This window comes from Chinchilla lanigera, unplaced genomic scaffold, assembly GCF_000276665.1.
Source record: "Chinchilla lanigera isolate Chin_1 unplaced genomic scaffold, ChiLan1.0 scaffold00012, whole genome shotgun sequence".
NCBI classification, from domain to species: Eukaryota; Metazoa; Chordata; class Mammalia; order Rodentia; family Chinchillidae; genus Chinchilla; species Chinchilla lanigera.
This window is the reverse complement of record NW_004955413.1, coordinates 3,117,733-3,136,455: the sequence shown is the minus strand read 5'-3', so window position 1 is coordinate 3,136,455 and position 18,723 is coordinate 3,117,733. Positions and strand designations below refer to the sequence as shown.

Sequence of the window (18,723 nt, the reverse complement as noted above, 5' to 3'; positions counted from 1 at the left end):
CTGAGCTAAATCCCCAGCCCCTGTAATAGTATTAATAGTAATATATCCTTATAATACATACTTTTTATTTGTGATAAAGATATTCACTCTTTTGTCTTTTATTATTTGTTTTTTGTAATTTGCTTATTTATCTTTTCTGCCTTCTTTAATTCTATTTTTGTTTTTTGGTCAGTTTATCCAAAGGTTTGTCAATTTTTAAAATAAACTGATTTTATTTGTTTTCTCTATTATTTCTATTTTCCATCTTATCAAAGATTTATTCTTTCCTTCTTTCTGTTTTATGTTTAGTGTACTCTTCTTTTCTAGTTTTTCTAAGTGGAAGTTTAGGACATGATATGAGATCTTTCTTCTTTTTCAATGTAGGCACTCACAGCTATGAAGTGCTCTCTAAGCATTGTGTTAGTTACATTTCCATTCATTTACAAACTATGCTGTTTCTGTTCTCTTTAACCTCAAACTATTGTTACATTTCATGTGTGCTTCTTTTTTGACCCTGTATTAGTCTAACAGGACTGCTATAACAATGTACCACAGACCTGCTGGTTTAAACAACAGTGTCATAGTTTATATCTCAATATCCCAAAAGCCTCATGCCCTCATAGGTGTGGCTTTGGGGAAGTGACTGGATCATGGCTGTGATGCTAGATTAGTCCACTGATCAGTTTAGCATAGTTCTGGATGTGGATGATGAATTTATTGAAGAGAGAAGACCACCATGGGTGTGGATGACACCAACAAATAACCTCCTGCTTTCCCTGCCATGGACTGTTTCTTCTCTTCCATCCCCCTCTGCCATGACACCCTACCCTGGAATCAGCTGACTATGGAGTGAAGCCTCTACAAACTGTGAGGTAATCTGAAACATGAGAAGGCTACTCAAGTGTTCTCCGGGGAGACTGTTCCTCCTCACCCTTTGCTTCCATTGTTTACATGGGTCCTCACCTGCCTCACCTTTTTCCCAGCACTGGTACTCATTTCATCTACCTCCATCTCTTCCACAAAGACTCCTATGCTGACCTGTTGTTGATGTTGTTTGCTTTTTATAAATGTGGGTGGCAGAGGCCAAGTGTAAACACATAGACAGTTTCAGAACTCTAAATCACAAGGTGTCCAAGGTGCTCAGTAGAGAGTGCCAGCTGCCTGTGCATTGGTGCTGGACCACTGGCTGCTGAAGTCAAAGGAAAATATGTAGTGGCCTGGAGGAGGGGACTTGGCATCAAAAGAGACTCTTCCTGGAATTTAGCCCCATGGAACCACAGGTATGCATAAACAGGGAAAAAGAAATCAATGAATGCCTGACCTGTGTCTGGGCTTGTGGAAAATGATTGTGTTTCCTTTCTTTTGTCTTTTCATAGGTTCTCAGACCACTAATTCCTGTAATCAATAGCAAGGATTTGTACCAGGTATCTCAGAGATGCCAGTATTTGCTTGTTGGGTTAATGCCATTTGATCCTCTCACTCTTACAAAACCTGCTCAGGGACTCCAGGCAGGGCTCACTTCCGGGCTGGCTTTTTCACAAGGTCAGGAATTGCGAGAGCAGATCTTGAGGGAGCCCGTGGTAACCTCTGTATTACTAGTCTTTGCTTATTCAGACAGCATCTCTCAACTTCTAAAGAACTTTCACATTCGTATTCCAACAGGCAGACAGAGCTTACCTTACTTCACGGAATCTAGGAGAAATGCTGCAAATTAAGACACAATCTACCTTCGGAGAAAATCAAGTGCAGTAGTATGAACTTTTGTGAGAATCTTGGAATCAGCAGAATTTGATTTTATGCCTCTTTAACAGGCAAGATAAATTAAGGTCCAGAGGAGTTAGATGGCAAAGCCAAGCTCTGACTTCCCAGTTCCTGGTCTTCTGGCTTCCAGGTTAGTGAATTGTTTTTTATTACAAAGTCAATAACACAGGACCTAAGAAAACTTGTACAAACTGTTTACCTATTTTGGCCTTTACTTCTTACCTGTAAAATAGAAATAAGAATATGTGTCCTTCCTGGTCCATGGGGTTATTGTGAAGCTCAAATGAGAAGATGCCGTAGGCTCTCTGATTTCTTTTTCATGAACTGAGTAAGAATCTGCAGCATCTTGTGTGTTGCAGGTACTATGTGAGGCTCAAGGAGTTGAACGGGAACACATAGGGCCCCCTTGCCTGGGTGAAGATTCAAGGGTAGGACCTTGTAGTTTGTAGATGACTGTTGCATTCGGAAGCACCGTTGCTGCTGTTATGGAAGAGATCCTGATGAATGTGGATCAGTGGGACTGACAACGGGGTGTTTCATGTTTGCCCAAAAGGAACCTCTGAGTGTGCTGTCTGGATTTTTCTCAGGCCTGATGGGAATAGCTAAGCTTCTCTGATGGGAACTCTGGCCCCAATCTACCTCCTCAATGCTCCCATGCTGTGTCCCTCCCTGTTCTGTATGCAGGCCCTTGAACTTGCCATCTGTCTGTCTTATTACCATCCTTTCATCTTCTTGACTCTGTTTGGCAAAATCCTTAAGCCCCAAGTTTTCTGAATATTTTTCTAATCACATCAGACCACAGTGATTTCTTTCCTCTCAATTTCTTCAGCATGTTCCTGCAGCCCCAGTAATCAAGCATTTATTACATTCCAATTTTACTGAGAATTTCCTGTGTGTGTGCCCAGTCTTTGTACCAGGGGAATGAGCCTCAGCCCTGTCCCTCTCCCTCAGGACCTGGTGACCACGTATTGATTCACTGGTTGTTGCTTGGGTCTTCCCTTTTGTTCCACCTTTCTCACCTGGAACTCTGCATTGCATAAATGAGTGTAGCATTTTGTAAAATGGAAAACAGGATTTTTTATGGTGAAACCAAAGCTAGGGATGGTTGCAGCACCTCATCCCAGAGGCTCTCCAATTGAAAGCATGGGCCAAGTGGCCAGTAGATTTCTTAAGTTGTGTTCAGTGGACCACATCCCTCTTGACTTTTGTTGCATTTTCTCAGCACACCCCATACTCTGAATGGAAGCGATATTTAATCCTAGGGAAGCGCAAAGATGCCAGGGAAATCTCCACACTGCCTGGTACTATGATTGATGCTTGCTGAATATTTACTGAGTGAATGAATGAGAGGCAGGTTTCCGTGTAAAAGTGTAGACAAAGGAAGTGGCAGAGACAAGAAACCCAAGGGACTCACGCCTGGTGTTTCAGGGTTTAACACTTTTTTTTGTGCCTAGAAGGTATTTATACGGTTTTCTCTTACTTCACTCAAGCCTATTTAAATAGTATCTCAGCAGAGTACCTCTCAAGACCACATCTTAGAGAACGTCTCCCATGGCTCTGTCTCTCCAGTCTGCTTACTTTTCTTCATAGTACTTGTCCCTAACCAAAGGTCATAGTCTATGCGGAAACACCGTCTGGGGTGTGCAGCTCACAACCTACATACTGAAAGCCATCTTTAGCCAACATGTATATCTATTGCTTCATTTGTTCATTGTCTCTCACTGCTAAACTCTAAGCTCCATTAAGACCTTCTGTCGTTATTGTTGCTGTTCATTGTATCTGTACTATTTGTTTACTTGTTTGTTTCTGATACAGGATCTCACTTTGTAGTTCATGCTGGTTTTGAAGTGAGTAGATACTGAAGTGAGTATATACATGTTGGCCTCAAACTGGAGGCAATCCTCCTGCCTCAGCCTTCCAAGTGCTGGGGTTGTAGATGTACACCACCATGCCCAGCTTATCTCTACTGTTTAAAACAGAGTTTGTCACAAAGTAGGTGCTCAATCCAGATCTGTTGGATGGATGGATGGATGGATGGATGGGTGGTTGAGTGGAGAAGATCTGAGACAAATTTCCAGCTCCTTGTCTTGACTCCATACCATACTGCTCTTCTCTTTGCATTTCTTATCCAATAATGGAAAGAAGGATTCTAGAAACATGCCCCATGCATCTGCATCATGTTAGAGCTTATAGGACATTAGTGATCATCTTATGCAAACCCTTTACTTACCTGTGCAGAAACTAGAGCTCTGAAAGGTCACCTAACCAATTCCTGAGCTCATGGCAGAGCTGCCCAGAATTTAGACTCTGATGATCAGCCCAGTGTTCATCCATTCTGCACTGCCAGTACCAACAGCCCAAGAAACAGAAGGTCAAGTTTCTCTAAAGTACAAAGCAGACCTGTAGTTTGGATCAAAACTTTATTTTCTAGTCAGGTGGTTGCAGTTAATTTTTATGGCCTAGAATTGTTTTCCATCTACTTCAACAATTGAGCACAGGCCATATCCACATTGTTGTCTTAACCAGGACCTACTGGTAATAAACACTGACCTATATACAAGCAAACTTCATGGTACCAGGATCTTCCTAGGAAGCAATCAGGATACTTATAAATGATGCCTGCTAGATGGAATTTTTTTTTAAAAAAATCACTAAAACCCCAGGCATTGCATAAGCAGGTAGACACAGAGCAGTCACCCTGCCAGGCCACTACTCTGACAACCCATGCCAGGCCCTGTAAGTCCTTACAGATCATCATAGAAGAGCACAGCCCAAATATGTTCAAATCCTTCAAGTCTTTATTCAGGGCAATTGTGTGCCTAACACTAGGCATCAATGTAGCTGTAGAAATTAGACTAAAACTTTTACCAGCTGCACAAATCTTTAAGGTACAACTGTAATGGTGTTAATGCAGGAAAAAGAGTACAGAAAGGGCTGGATAACTCAGAGAAGATTTTAAGAAGGAAAAAGTAATTCCACTGAGCTGGAAGAATAGATAGCACTCACTGAGGAGAAATACCTTCAGAATATGGGCAAAAGTAGAAATGAATACAAAGCCATGGCAGTAAGACTGGTCTAGGACTTAGATTTCAGGTATGTTTTCTGGACAGCCACAGTTCCAGTGGAAAGTGTGGATAGGAGTAGATTATCATGACTAGAAGAGGCATATTTTGGGGGTGAGAACTGAAAAAGAGGAACGTAGGCATAATGCTATAAGGGGCAAATACTTGTGGAAAGATAGCAGCAAGTGACCTGCATACTAAGAAGTGGCTATGGGCTGGTATGAAGGGAACAGAAGTGACAGTTGAAGGCACCGAGGGATGAACTGGGGAGGAAAGTTTGACCAAGGACGAGAAGCATACCTCTGTACCCAGGATGCTCAACTTTGGGGCTCCCCAAATACATGCTGTGTTACATAGGTAGAGTCTAGCATTTAAACTATCAGATTCTAAAGCTTCCCTCAGAGCCTCGTCTTGTCACTCATAACTCAGAAGGTTGGAAACTTTTTCCTTTGATTTAATTTAATCCTTCCCGTGGCCACTTACTTTCTCCATTCTCTGTATCCAACCGTGAAGGGAAAGGACATGACCTGTACTAGCAGATATCCTAGAGTATTCCTGGAGTGGCATCACTGGTAGGGATCTTTGAAACCATGAACTACCTTTTTTCTGTGTTCTTTTTTAATTACTACAGAGTCACTATACTGAATATTGGATTAAATTGTGATATTTTTACCTACATACATAATATGCTTTGACCTTCTCCATTTCCCATTACGCTTCCTTATTTCCACTCTCCACTCTCCTGCTCCCTTTTCTCTTGTCTAGTAGTCTCATTTCTATGTTCTGTTGGCTTTTTTCACCTTGATTCCACATATGAGAGAAAGATGTAAAACTTGTTTCAGGCTGACTTATTTCATTCAAAGTGATGATCTCTGGTCCCATACACTTTCCTGCAAATAAAATTATTGTATTCCTCTTTATGACTAAATAATATGCACTTGTGTTTGCATATACCACATTTCCTCTGTCCAGTCATCAGTTGATGGGCATATAAGCTGGTTCTGTATCTTGGCTATTGAAAATTGTGCTATGATAAACGTGGGTGTCCCTATAGTGTGCTGACTTAAATTCCTTTAGGTGTAAACTGAGGTCTACCTCCTTCTCCTAAAGAAGATTCTTTAGAAGGTTCACATAGCACCTGGGACTAGGATTTCCTGGCATCACCTATCCTGTCATTCCAATTGCTTGTTAATTAGGAGTCTGGCTTTTCCTTCTATTCCCATCAACTCTTGTTTTAGTCACTTTCTCATTGCTGGACCAATACGCAACACCCCCAGCTTAAAGGAAAAGAAGTTTATTCTGAGTCACGCCTTTGTCCACAGATGGCAGCTCCAAGGCAAAAAACTAGGGTAGAAGGGTCTGGTGGGGAAATCTCCTTATATCATGGCAGTCATGAAGCAGAGAGAGAGAGAAAAAAAGAGGAAGTGGGGGGAGACATCTGCCCTTCTGGGTTTTGCCCTAGTGCCCGCCTCTAACCAGGCCCTAATGGTCAGCTATAGCACCTCTGTAGTTCAATCACCTTCCAAAATCCCCTTTGCTGAACACATGAGGCTCTTGGGGGGAAATCTAGATCCAAACCATAACAAACTCTGGAGAGAGAGCTTCACCAGTTCTCATTAGAAGCAGTCAAAATGCAAACTTTCCTGAATGGTTTACTGGGTGGGGGAACAAAGAAAGGAGGCACTGACCTGTCTGAGTGTCACTAATATACCATTGAGTTTACAAGCTTTCGTGTTTGTTTCCAGATGCATTATTCTGTGTGTGCACACACCTGAAAATATGACCTCATTCTCCTTTTGGCCTTTGACAGGTTCCAAGAGCTGAACAACTCCCTGTCAAAGTGACTGTGAGCGCAGCCTTCATAACATCATTACTCATACTGATGCATGGCTCGGCAACCTTTCTTCCTCATCTTCAGCTCCAAAGTTGTCCTCCTTCATCCTGGCTGCCTGGAATACATATGCATGAACCTTGGGTCCTCTTCTTTTCTCTAATACTTTAATTGCAGGTGAAACCACAAGGAACAGTTTCTCATAGTAAGTGCACTTCAAACATGCCCACTCAGCTAATTCCCACCAGCTTAGGGTTTGGGTTTGGGAGATGTACAGATATGGTCAGAACGTATTTATATGCCATGGATTTCTTTCTCCACTTGTACCTAGGACACTGATGAGGGGAATTCCTTGTTTCATCTCAGGGAAGTTCAGCTACTGTTATTTTCTTTTGATTTGTCCAACTTTTCCCTTCTTTCCATTCTGGCACCCATTGCTCCCTGTTGGTCAGTATATAATAGGAAGCAGAATGTGCTTGCACACTGGAAACTTACAAATATGCAACCCATTTAGTATGGAAACTTGCCTGAGGGCAGAGACCAGGCTTTCTCAGTGACCTGGCATAGGACACACCCATGCAGAGCTGCTTTAGTCTAGAACTCAACCTGCAGAGTCTGTTTTCTCCATTAGTGGGGATTAGCTATGCAAAGGTACAGAATCCGTGGCTGTCTTCAAGACCTGCAGAGAAGGCATTTTCAGGCTGCCCTGCTCTTCTGCTTTAAGAGTTTATGGAGAGAAAAATTCTTTCCCTTACTTAGAGAACCTTGGTACTGGAAGAGGTCATATTGTTAAAGAGGCAGAGGGCCACAAAAACCAGTTCTGTGGCTCACACAAGTCTAGCATCAGTGGACCTATCATAGGGAGCTGGCTCTTTCTCAAATACACATTTTTCAGGTAGGAATCTGGAACATAGGTTGCTAGTCTATGTCAGAGGTCTTGGTGGAGGCATTACATGGTTCAAGCACATGGTGTTGTGTGCAAAGTCTTATGGTGCTGTCTCTCCATGAATACTTATTTGTCTCTCAAGGCAAATAAATCTTATCACATAGCCTCATTGGATTGAAAAGATACTTACAAAGTCACCTGATGTTTATTTCTCCATCTCCAGGTAAGACCACAATTTCCCAGTGATCATTCACTTTTTGTTCCAGACATATTTGAATCTGATACTGAAGTCACCGTCCTGGACAGGGTTATATCATCTGAGTTTGATTTCAAAAGCACAGCAGTAATAAAGAGATGATGCAATTTTTAAAAGCCTATGATTAACTAGGCATTTCTCCAAAGAAGATATACAATTGTCCAATAGCACATTGATGCTTACATCATTAGCTAACAGGAAATGTAAATCAAAAACACAAAAGATCCATCTTATATCCACTAGGATGGCTATAATGTCTTGGTTATTTTTCTCTCATTGCTGAGACAAAATACCTGAAGCTGAAAATTAAAGAAGGAAAGGTTTATTTAGCTCACAGTTTATAGATGTTTCAGTCTATAATCAGCTGGATCCAAAGCAGGGTGGTATGACAGAGGGGCAAGAGTTGAAGGCAACAAAAGACAGCAAAAGCAACAAGAGCAAAAAAGCAGGGAGAGCAAGCCTCTTTTCGTTCCTTATATTGTAACAGGCTACCTGTCCTTGGGTGAGTGTAGCGTTCACATCATTTCTGTGCCCTCCTCTTGCACAGGGTCAGGATGTTTACAAAGTGAGGACCCTGGCCTCCTGCTGAGTCACTCAGTTCAACTTTTAAATTTCTGAAGTTGACACAATAAACAACATCCTAGAGCAGTAAGGGCATGTCCTCTACACACTAGGATGTAGAACTGCTGAGTTACTTAGTAAAGCTTCTAGACTTCTAAAGTTAAAACAATGTGTCAACCATAACATATAATTTTTTAAAAAGCTAGAGGATAGTGTTGGTGAAGATGTGGAGAAACTGGAACACCTATACACTGCTGCAATTATTTTCAAATGAGGTAACTGATTAGGAAAATGCTTTGGGAATGTCTCAAAATTTAAACACTGTTGTCACATAATCCAATAATCCACCCCCAGGTAAACACAGACAAATAAATATACATGTCAACACAAAAATATGTATATAGATGTCCATAGCACTATTATTCAAAAAGTAGAAGCAACTCAAATGTCCATCAAAGGATAAGTAGATGTTTAAAATATACTATACAATGGAATATTATCTGATCACAAAAAGCAATGACACATACTATGGCACATACAAATCTTAACAGCATTATTCTATCTGAGAGAAGCTTATCCTCAAAGACCACATATTATATGATTCCATGTATATGAAATGTCCAGAGTAGGCAAATCCATGGAAACAGAAAGCGGATTTGTGGTTGCACGGGTCTGGGTGGAATGGAGAAAAGGGGAAGAAACTGCTAATGGGTGTAAGGTTTCTTTCTGAAATGATGAAAATGTTCTGGAATTAGATAGTGGTGACGGCTGTACAACTGTGAATATGCTAAAAACCACAGAATTGTGTACTCTCAGAAGGTCAACTATATGATCACAAATTGTATCTCAATTTTTTGAAAAGATCACCACAGGCATAAAAACACACAACATGAGAAAAATAGGCAATTTAAAGTAACCAATAGATTCATCATAAAATACTTTATTTTTTCAAAAGTGTGAATGAATATATTCCCCAGCTAAATTTATACATTCTGTAGTGCTGCATATAAAAGTCCTGCAGTGTGACTTGCTGAAACTACGGCCCACTCCAAGAGCAATTTCTAACAGGACCTGCATACGACTTCTGTACATCTTGTATAGCCTGTTCTGATAGGCAGCACAGATAGCCCCATCCCAGGGCTTTCATGGGTCATTCTTCTTTCATCTCCACCTCACTGAAAGCCAGGCTTCCTAGCTTCTACTGCATCCCTCTCTGGCAATGAGGTGCTGCGAGCTGCTGAAGGAGTTAGCATTGAAGAGTCTCCCAGCTGCAGGTGGGGGATGAGATTAGTTTTCTTTGTGTCCTCCAAAGGTGATTGGTCAAAGGGAGGTGTCAGAATGGGGTTCCAGGTCTCTGATTCCCCATGAAGCCCCTGACGTTACTCTAATAAGTGCTTAGAGCACAGGAAATAATTCTGGCAGCAGCAAGGAAGCCTAACAATGGCTCCTAGGAGGGGTGGTGTACTTGACTTGGAGAGCGACTGATCAGCCAGCATCTTGATCGCCTGTTACCTGCTTGGGCTCAGCCATGTTAAGAAAGTGGGGATTCTCCACCTGCTTGAATTTCACAATCGCAAAAGTTGTTAGAGACCATTCAGTGCAGGCTATTTCAAGTCTTACCTCTTAGATCCAGCCCTTCATTACCACCCAGCCTCTAATAGCTTTGACAGAGGATTGGTTGGGTTTCACGTTAGTTGACCAGTCCTGAAATGTCTATAACACAAGAGGTGATTGAAAACTATGGTAGATGTTTACATTTTTAAAAATCTATTGCATTAAAAGACACATTTGCCTTGTATATATTTTTAAAAGTTAAATTTAAAAACACAGCATATGTTTTGATCACATCTTGTATATTAAGCTGAAGTGTACACTGGGATCCCTAGGTCCTCTGACTTACCTTCCCCATATCAGGAATCTGAAGTGCAAGATCCAGCACCACTTTTCCCCCATGAGATCTTGCATCAGACTTGTCTTCAGTTCTTTCATATGTGCCCTTTGTTTTTTGGACTAAAGGGTCAGACTGACACTTTTCTTATTGGGACCCACAATGTCAGCCAGTTTCTTGCACTCTCTGCTGATAACCACTTGGTTAAGAGGTTTGATGATGCCAGTGTGAGGACAGAACACTGGTCCTGTTTTTAAATATCTCTGTTTGGAAATCAGGATCTACAGGATGAATCTCAGAACTACGAGAAACGAGCACACAGAAAAATACTCCATTCGTGCAAGCCCAGGCCCTTCCTCCTCTGAGAGCATTGTTTCCTGGTCTTGCCATCTTCAGATCTTGAGCCAAGAGTCAAGCAGTACTGATTTGGGGCAAGCTAAAAGTTTCCAGGCAGAGTTGGGTAGAAGAGAGGAAAGGTAAGAAATGATAAAGGTTGTGGGTAACTTACTGAAATGTCTGCTTATCTTTGGCTACCTTTCTGTTCTGGAGTTTTGTAGGATGTGTCTCCTTCCAATTCCCCTTATTTGTTCTTTCTTGTTTACTTGTTTAGTTTTTGCACAAGTTTCTCTTGCTTATAATTGTTCTGTCATCAAAAAGAATCTAAGGGTAGAGTCATAATTATACTAATGGTACAAATTGTGGAACTTTAGGCTAGACATATTCAATCAGTTGTTTAAAGCTACCCTACACTGTCATACTAAACAGTCATTGAAGAAATGTTGAATTGTTGAAGCCTTAAGGTGTCCCAGAGCCTTTAAGAATAGGCAAAGGAACCCTAATATATTAGGATAAAGATGAGAAGGCTAACAGTATTTCCAAAGATACCAGATGTTTTATGAAAATAAAAAGCAGTTATTCTGGTTAAAATAAGAATTCACAGAAGCCATCAAGATCACCAAGTGCCTGACTCTTCTGTAATGTTGTGTGCAGCTTCTGGCCTGGAAGAACTTCAAATAAGAGTAGACAGCCAATGCTTGGAAGACATTCACTCAACATCCTCTGGGCTTCTATTACATATTTAGCAATGTGCTAGATACACAAGAAATGCCCTACCCATAAGAAGCTTAAAGTTTCATTAGGGATATGAATAAAATCATTAGCTAACAATATAAGGCAGCCTGTAATTAATTTTTCAAAGGTGTGGTAACTCTATTGTAAGAATGCAGTGAGTATAAAATTCAACTTAGTCTGGAATTTTGGGGAAAGGCTGCAAGAACAAGTTTAGACTTGAAATCTAAAAGTATGAGAAAGATTTTAGTAATCTCAAGTGACAGAAAGATAGGAAGAGAAACATAAAAGGTCTTAGAGGAAGTATTTTAGGATACCCTACAATTTCACCCCCCAAAACAGTAGAATTAACACGTTTGGCATGAAACAATAATTTTAGTCATTTTGCCTATAATCTTTCTTTCTTGCTTGTTTTTTCTGATCCTGGGGATGGAACCTAAGGACACTCTACCATTAAGCTGCACTCTTAGCCATTTTCACTTTTAATTTTGATCCTCTACTTTTTCTCCAACAATTTCCTTCATGTTTGATTCTACTCTGGCCCTGCTTCCATGAAATTCCGCCTCTGAAATTTTAGTACAAGTTTATAATCCTTCTCTCTGCCATGTATGGTTTCTTTTATTTTGTATTACCAAAGATTTATATAAATGATTTATATCATTTCATTTAAAATTTTTACATTCCCAACTGGATGATAATCCTGTTACAGACAAAGACAGTTTCTGATATGTGTTACTGTGCACCCAGAGTCTGGTGTAATATGTCAGATTTCAAGTTTTATTAAGCACTTGTTAAATGGACCAGGCAGAATCTGGACATCACCTCTGGCTCTAGCCTTCTGGCTGCTGCTCAGTCTTTAGCTCCTATTCCCTATCCCAAGGCTGGGCTCAGAGTGAAGCAGGTGGTTCGCATATGCAAGAAGAGCTGAAGACAAGACCCAGCTCTGTTCAGAGGTTGCTTCTCTTGTTATTGTTGCATCAACCATCTCAGTTTTGCTCCTGCTAGGTAACACATCACAAGCCCGAGCATCCAAATCTCAAGTAGGAATTAGGTAAGGTCATTAAGAAGTTCTCCCTGTTTCTTCATCATCTATGAGGCATCTTTGTAAAGTGCCCAGTGAATGACAAAGAGGAGAGCCGGTTTGCAGACCTCAGAGCCCTGTGGAGCCCTTTGGGTATGACTTACACTGTTCCATTGCACCTCTGTGGCTGGTCTTCTTATGTCCTTTGCAAATCAAATTTTTTAAGGTGAGAAGGGAGCCAGATGCTTCTGATATACTTTCTTCTAGGTACTGTATAAAAACTAGAATACTATGGTAAAATGAAAAATTACTTTCTGGTCTCCATTACTTCCCTGGATTTGGGACTTAACTTATTTGGTTCTCCTGTGAATATGATTGTAGATCACTAAGGCTATGCAGACTCAGCCCCTGGGCATAAACCCAGGCCCTTGGCATAAACCCAGCTGAGATGCAGAGGTATTACTAGCTCCCAGGGCATAGAGTCTGGGGAAAAACCATACTTTGAGTTCACAGAATACTGTGAATATGTGCTTGGTATTAGCTGTATGCCCCTTGCACAAGTTATTTATACCAAGTCTCAGTTTCCTCATTAGTAAAATAAAAAAAAATAGTGTAAAACTGGGTGGTTGGAGAGATTAGATGAGATCATCTATATACGAATATGTGTGCACAGCAAATGGGCAGAATAAGTGCTTGATAAAAGGAAGCTATTATAATTATTATCATTCAATGCATTCTGATGCATCATCCCTGCTCAGTTCTGCCCAAGTGATTCTGACTTGAATAGGGCTTGGGTAGAAGAGAGAGGAAGGGATGGGTCTAGCTATGCAGCAGGGTAGTGGTTGGTTAAGGGAGGCATGCATAACCTGAGAAAATTGCAGTGCCATGGTGTGTCCCACCCCAAACCAGGTTGGAGATGATCTGACAAAGATGAATCATAAACTGGAGCCACATGTGAGGCTCATGTCCCAGAAAAACCCTGCTTCCCATTAGACCCAGCAGGTTGCTGTCACAGGAAAGGATTTACCAGTTACACATTTGAGTGTCCTCTCTCTTCTTGGTCTTTGGACTCAGCGAAAGAGCTGGGACCACTCTGAGAGCTTCACCTTCTTCCCAGTACAGGAGCCAATCATCACCAATGCCAGGTACACCTACTTGGACCTACTAGTAAGTGGCTCCATGCCGTTCCAGCAGCTTCTGCCACATCAGGGGGTGCAGCATATCAGGGATGGATTGACTTGGGAAAATTACATATTCACTCTCAGAGCGTGGTTTGGGAGGGTGCAAAAATCCTTTCTCAAACCACCTTGTCATTCATCCACCAGGAAGGCAGCCATTGCACCATCCTAGAACCTTTCCTTAGCATCACAACCTTGTAAAATTACACACACTTATGGAGGAGGTAACATTTTAGGTCAAAATCATCTTTAGTCCCTTAATGTGAAATAGTTCTCAGGGATTTCAATCATTAGAGAAATTAGGAAAGAAAGAAATTATGGGACTAAGCAAAGCAGAAACAAGGGGGGTATATAGCACAGCTGGGGCCCTGGGTACAGAGTGGGGAGCCCAGGGCCACTGAGCAGCAAGAGCATGGTAGCTTCAGGAGAAATCAGCTGAAAGGAAGATGGGGAGAGCGTTTCTGACCTCTCCACCATTCTGCCCAAATGCTGGGAATCATTCTTTTTGCCTTGTCTAGAAGTGAAAAGTCAAGCACAGAGACATAAGGCAGGGCCTTATCAAAGAGAGAACACATGTAGCAGGATTAAGTCCCGTGGACATGAATAACTCAACCAGGCCGGCACTAGTATCGTCCCTATCTGCTCTGGAGGGACTGATCCCACAGGCTGAGACATAACCTCACCACCAAAGCCAAAGTATGTCATGGAGCTTTTAATAACCCTGCCTGTCCCTGCCTCCCCCACAAAGGGGAACAGCTGGCCTCACCCGCCCTGCTTCTCATTGTCACTTTCCCTTCTGTGTGATTGCAGGGCATTGTTTTCCAATGGGTGTCCCCACGCTGAGAAGCGTGCTTCAGAGATGTGAGCAGTAATCATTTCATAATTTGTGTCATGCTATTGTTGCTGGGATTGTCTCTCTACGTGATGGTGACAAAAGGCAGATGGAAGATTCAGCCTAATTAGGGGCCCACCAAACTCTTCACCTGCTGTGCTTTCAGTGCCACCCATGTTTCCCTGGGCCACCCAGGCCCTGCTTCACCCCCTATCCTCCATGCAGGACAAACTTGATAACATCTGTGAGAACTCAGCCCAGTGGTGCAGGCCAGAGCTGCATTGGGGACTTTTTTCAGTGCTTCTCTGCTCGCTTATGGCTATCAAAGCAGTGCGCTGGTGACATTTATCTGGGAGCAAGTGTAAGCCAACTATTAATTTCCAGGAACTGTGTCAGTCGGTTGACAGCAGGTTGGCAGTTTGCAGTGGCCACCACAGGGGCGTCTACCCTTTGGGAGCAGCAGACACTTTCAAATAGTGCACAGCCCTGTCTCCCCTCCAGAAGGCCTGCTCCTCCCTGTGGCTTCTCCAGGTTTCCTCCTTCTACCGTCTTCCACACTCTACTTTCCCAAGTTGTTGGCCTTTCTTTGGTGCTTTCAACTAGCTCTGATTAGAAAGAATCTAATAAAGCATTTCCTGCTGTTGTATTCATAAAGGGCAACGACTGCTACTTCTCTGGTGAGATCTGCAGTTTAACTCAAGGCAAAATCCTAAACCAAGGGAATAACTGTAGTTTTTTTGGTGGTATTCTTAGTAGCTTAGGTTGAAGAGCTCCCTAAAGCCACCACTCCCTTGGAAGTCCTCTCAGTGTGCTGGGTTGCTAGCAAGATCATGTCATTTACCTGCTTGGAATCATGTCAGGGTGGCTATCCTGGAGGTATCGATCACGAGGTGAGCCTTCTTCATATCTTTCCCATAGAAGGCACACACTTATGACATGTTTCCAAGTGTGGGTGCCTCCATACTCATAGTGTAAGAATTGTTTTAGAATCTTAACTATTTCTTTGAAATGCAATGTCTATGTCTTTAATTAAGGTCCCCAAGAAGTAGAATCATGCTGAGGAGGTAGGTCTATGCTGGTTTAATCCCTGAAACCATCTAGCCAGGCACTCAGGATGTATTTGTGCATCTGGCTGAAAAAGAGAAGCCACCAATCTCTACAAAGAGGCACATACTTTTATATAGCAAGTTATTTGACTCAAAATCTTGAGCTATCTTAATTTTCTTTACTTTTATTTCTAATCAACTCTTTAAACCTCTTTTAGGTTTTTTCTGACTTCACTTGAAATTCTCTTTGCCTGAGCAAAAAGTCCAAACTTTGGCAACGACCTGCCTAGAAAAGCAGTATTGTGTCCACTGTTGCTGAGTCCTTGCTCGCTACCACAACATTTCTCACAGTCACATTAAGGATTTATGAGCTGACTTGTTCAAGTGATGCCTCCTGTACAGAACTCTAAACTTTGCCTTTCTGATTCATCACTATATTCTCAGTGCCTGGCAAATAGTGATTGCTCACTAGAAACTTGTTAAATGACCTTAAGACCTTTCTCAAGAAACCAGAATGGACTCTTCTGCTCCTGTTTTGAGTCAGGACTTGTTTTTCCTCATAGTGTACACTAACTTGGACCTCACACTAGTGAAACCAGAAGACCAAAAGGGAGAGTGGGCTGAAAGTACAAGCTCTCCAAACATTTGTGCCTCTGGCTATGAAGTAATTCTGCTGAGGAATTCAGTTACTAATCTTGACTCAAGGGTCTAAGAGCCCTCTGACCCTTACTAACATGTTAACACTTTCAGCAACTTAGACTGTAAAATTAATGAGGCCATGACCAGAGTGATGCTGAGGAAAAGAATAGACTCCACCATGAATTTGCTGGTTGTATAATGCTTGTGGGAGGGAACTGTACATCCCCTGCACACCCATCTGCCTTGCTGGCAAAACAAGGGCTTAGCCAAGTCTTTACTGGGTCCACAAATGCAAATGATCTCCCTCTTCAGCTCCTAAGTGTGGTAACTGTCTTTGTGGTCTACGCTATAAGTGTATTTTCAGGAGTTGAGCTCTCAAGTGGAGGACTCTTTAATAGGAAAAGGTGCAGTGATGAGCTGACCTCTGTCGTGAGAGAAGATACTGGTGGCTTCTTTCAGCAATGCATGTGTGAGGTGGTGCTTTCTCAGCCCCTAGGCTGGGCTTCTGGCCTCCCTCTGGTAGCTCTTCCTGAGAATGATAGATCTGTGAGGCCAGGACTGGGTTATAGATACTATGAAATGCTCCTAGCATTTATGGCATTTTCTTAAATCCCAATGTCATTTTCAAAGGTGTAGATTGTGACATCTGACTGCTCCTTTTCTCAAATTCCCCCTCCCTATCCATGGAGCATATTCAAGTTTGGGTTCAGTCCCTGAGGTCATCTTTTGCTAAATATATCCTGAACTCATGCCTGTAGATAACACTTTCCAAGCATGATTACTAACCTGCTAGCAGTTCTTTAGAGTGATCTGTGATCTAGACCTGAGGTTCTTCAAGTGTAGCGCCTAAGCCAGCAGCATAGCATCATCTGAGAACTCAGCACACCTGAAAATTCTCAGGCCTAACTGCAGACCAGTGAATCAGACCCTGGTAGGCAGGCTCCAAACCTGTGTTTTAACAAATTCACCAGATGTTTCAGTCCCGGAACACAGCACAATCCTGGAAAAGCTTAGGTCTCATGGATTGACACCCAGAGCTCCAGTGCATAGATCAGTGTCTGCATGAGCTTTGGCCCTAGAAATGTGCACATCTACTTGAGTCAGGGCAAAAACCAATCTTTCTTGGTCTCTGGCCCTTCTCAGCTGAGATATAAATCCTTTCCTCCCCATTCTCATCTTTCCTTCTAATCTCTCACCATACCCTAAAGCAGAACTGTCTTGGAGGAAAAAAAAAAATCTCCAAGGGCTTGGTGTAAAAGTATGGTCTCTCTTCCGGAGCTCTGACAGGTGATTCCCAAATGTAATTGTTACCCAGATTCCCTGCATGCCTGAGAACAGATGGACAGTCTGTAGAGGACTCCCTCCTGGAATTTTGGGAAAACCTATTCACAGAAGTGGAGGAGGGGTCTGCAAAATGTCTCTGAACAGGTCGGCTGCTAATGCGTAAGGCCTGCCAACCTTCACTGCCCTTAAAAAGGAAAGAACTCGTGTTTTGGGGCTGTCCATTATCACTTGAGAAGGAAAAAAAAGCAAAATCCTAAACCTCCTTCCAGCCTCTACGGCCTGTGTCCTCTCAGCTCAGGACAATTGCCAGCTTTAAATTTCATCTATCATTTGAGACCATATGTGGAAAATCTGATCACTGACATTTTTATTTTTATCTCGCAGACTGAAAAGCCTTGTCTCTCTTCCAAACTGTCTTATTAAAAAGGCTAGAGTTGACTCCAAGAGCTGCAGGCAGAATGGTGACAAGTGAGAGGGAGAGAGGGAAGGAGGAAGGGAGGGAGCGAGGGAGCGAGGAGGAGGGGAGGGAGGGCAGAGTTTGGGAAGGGCAGAGTTGGTGCCAGTCCCACCCTCCCTCTGGCTTTCCTAGAGGGTGTCCGCATCTCCCACGAAGAGGCCACCGCGTCTTCTCCCAAGACCTTCCAAACCCTTTGACTTATACAATCTGCATGTCCTGTCTACCCTGAACACTATTCTGGGCATCAGCCTTTATCAACAGAGTTTGAAACAGCAAGTTGCTGGACGAACATTGGTTTCTTCTGCTTCCAAAATAGTTATATTTTTCTGCCTTTGGCATTATATTTTTGGCATTGGATGCCCTATTTTCCTTCAGCAGATTTGTAAGTTAATATCTATAAAGAGATGATCATTAAGAGTCTGCATGGGTTCACTGAGAACTGGCCATGTGGAGCTAACCCTATATCTTCTTTTTAAAATGGGTACCAAGCAGTTAGGTTGCCAAAGTTGTATAGAATATCTTTGTTTTAAAAAAGACATTTAATAGTCTTTTGTGATAGTCATATTTAAACAAACAAAAAACAACAGAGAAATAAGGGCTGTGTCTGCGAACTACATGGATGTGCATTCACAGTTACAATCAACTTGGACACGATCATTTTGTTTCCCACTCCCACGATACCCCGCTGTGTCTTCAGTGATTTCTACAGAAGGACAGAAGGGCTACTTATCAAATCTGTGTGAGGTTTCAAACATTCACAAAAGACAGGAATAGTTAGCCAAAAGCTGAAACATAGAAATTTTAACAAATACATTTCTACTACCAATTACTTGAACAGATGAGGAAGGGGTCTAGCTTTATAGATGTCAATTAAAAAAATAAAAAAAAAAGTGCTGTTTCCCATTGACCATCAGCCCAGGAATGCAGCTGCCAAGAAAGCCAAACATGTTGGGAGTCTATTAATAGAAGTATAA

The 18,723-nt window shown here is 42.1% G+C and overlaps 1 long non-coding RNA gene across 5 annotated transcripts in view; it reads left to right on the top strand.

The window, feature by feature from the left end:
* LOC102009031 overlaps positions 1–18,723 on the top strand; it is a 43,806-nt gene that overhangs the window by 7,901 nt on the left and 17,182 nt on the right. For all 5 annotated transcript variants that reach the window (XR_001233027.1, XR_001233025.1, XR_001233026.1 and 2 more), the window contains exons 3-5: positions 1,642–1,870; positions 6,613–6,838; positions 10,503–10,700. This is a non-coding gene — a long non-coding RNA (uncharacterized LOC102009031). The remainder of the gene's footprint in view (positions 1–1,641; positions 1,871–6,612; positions 6,839–10,502; positions 10,701–18,723) is intronic.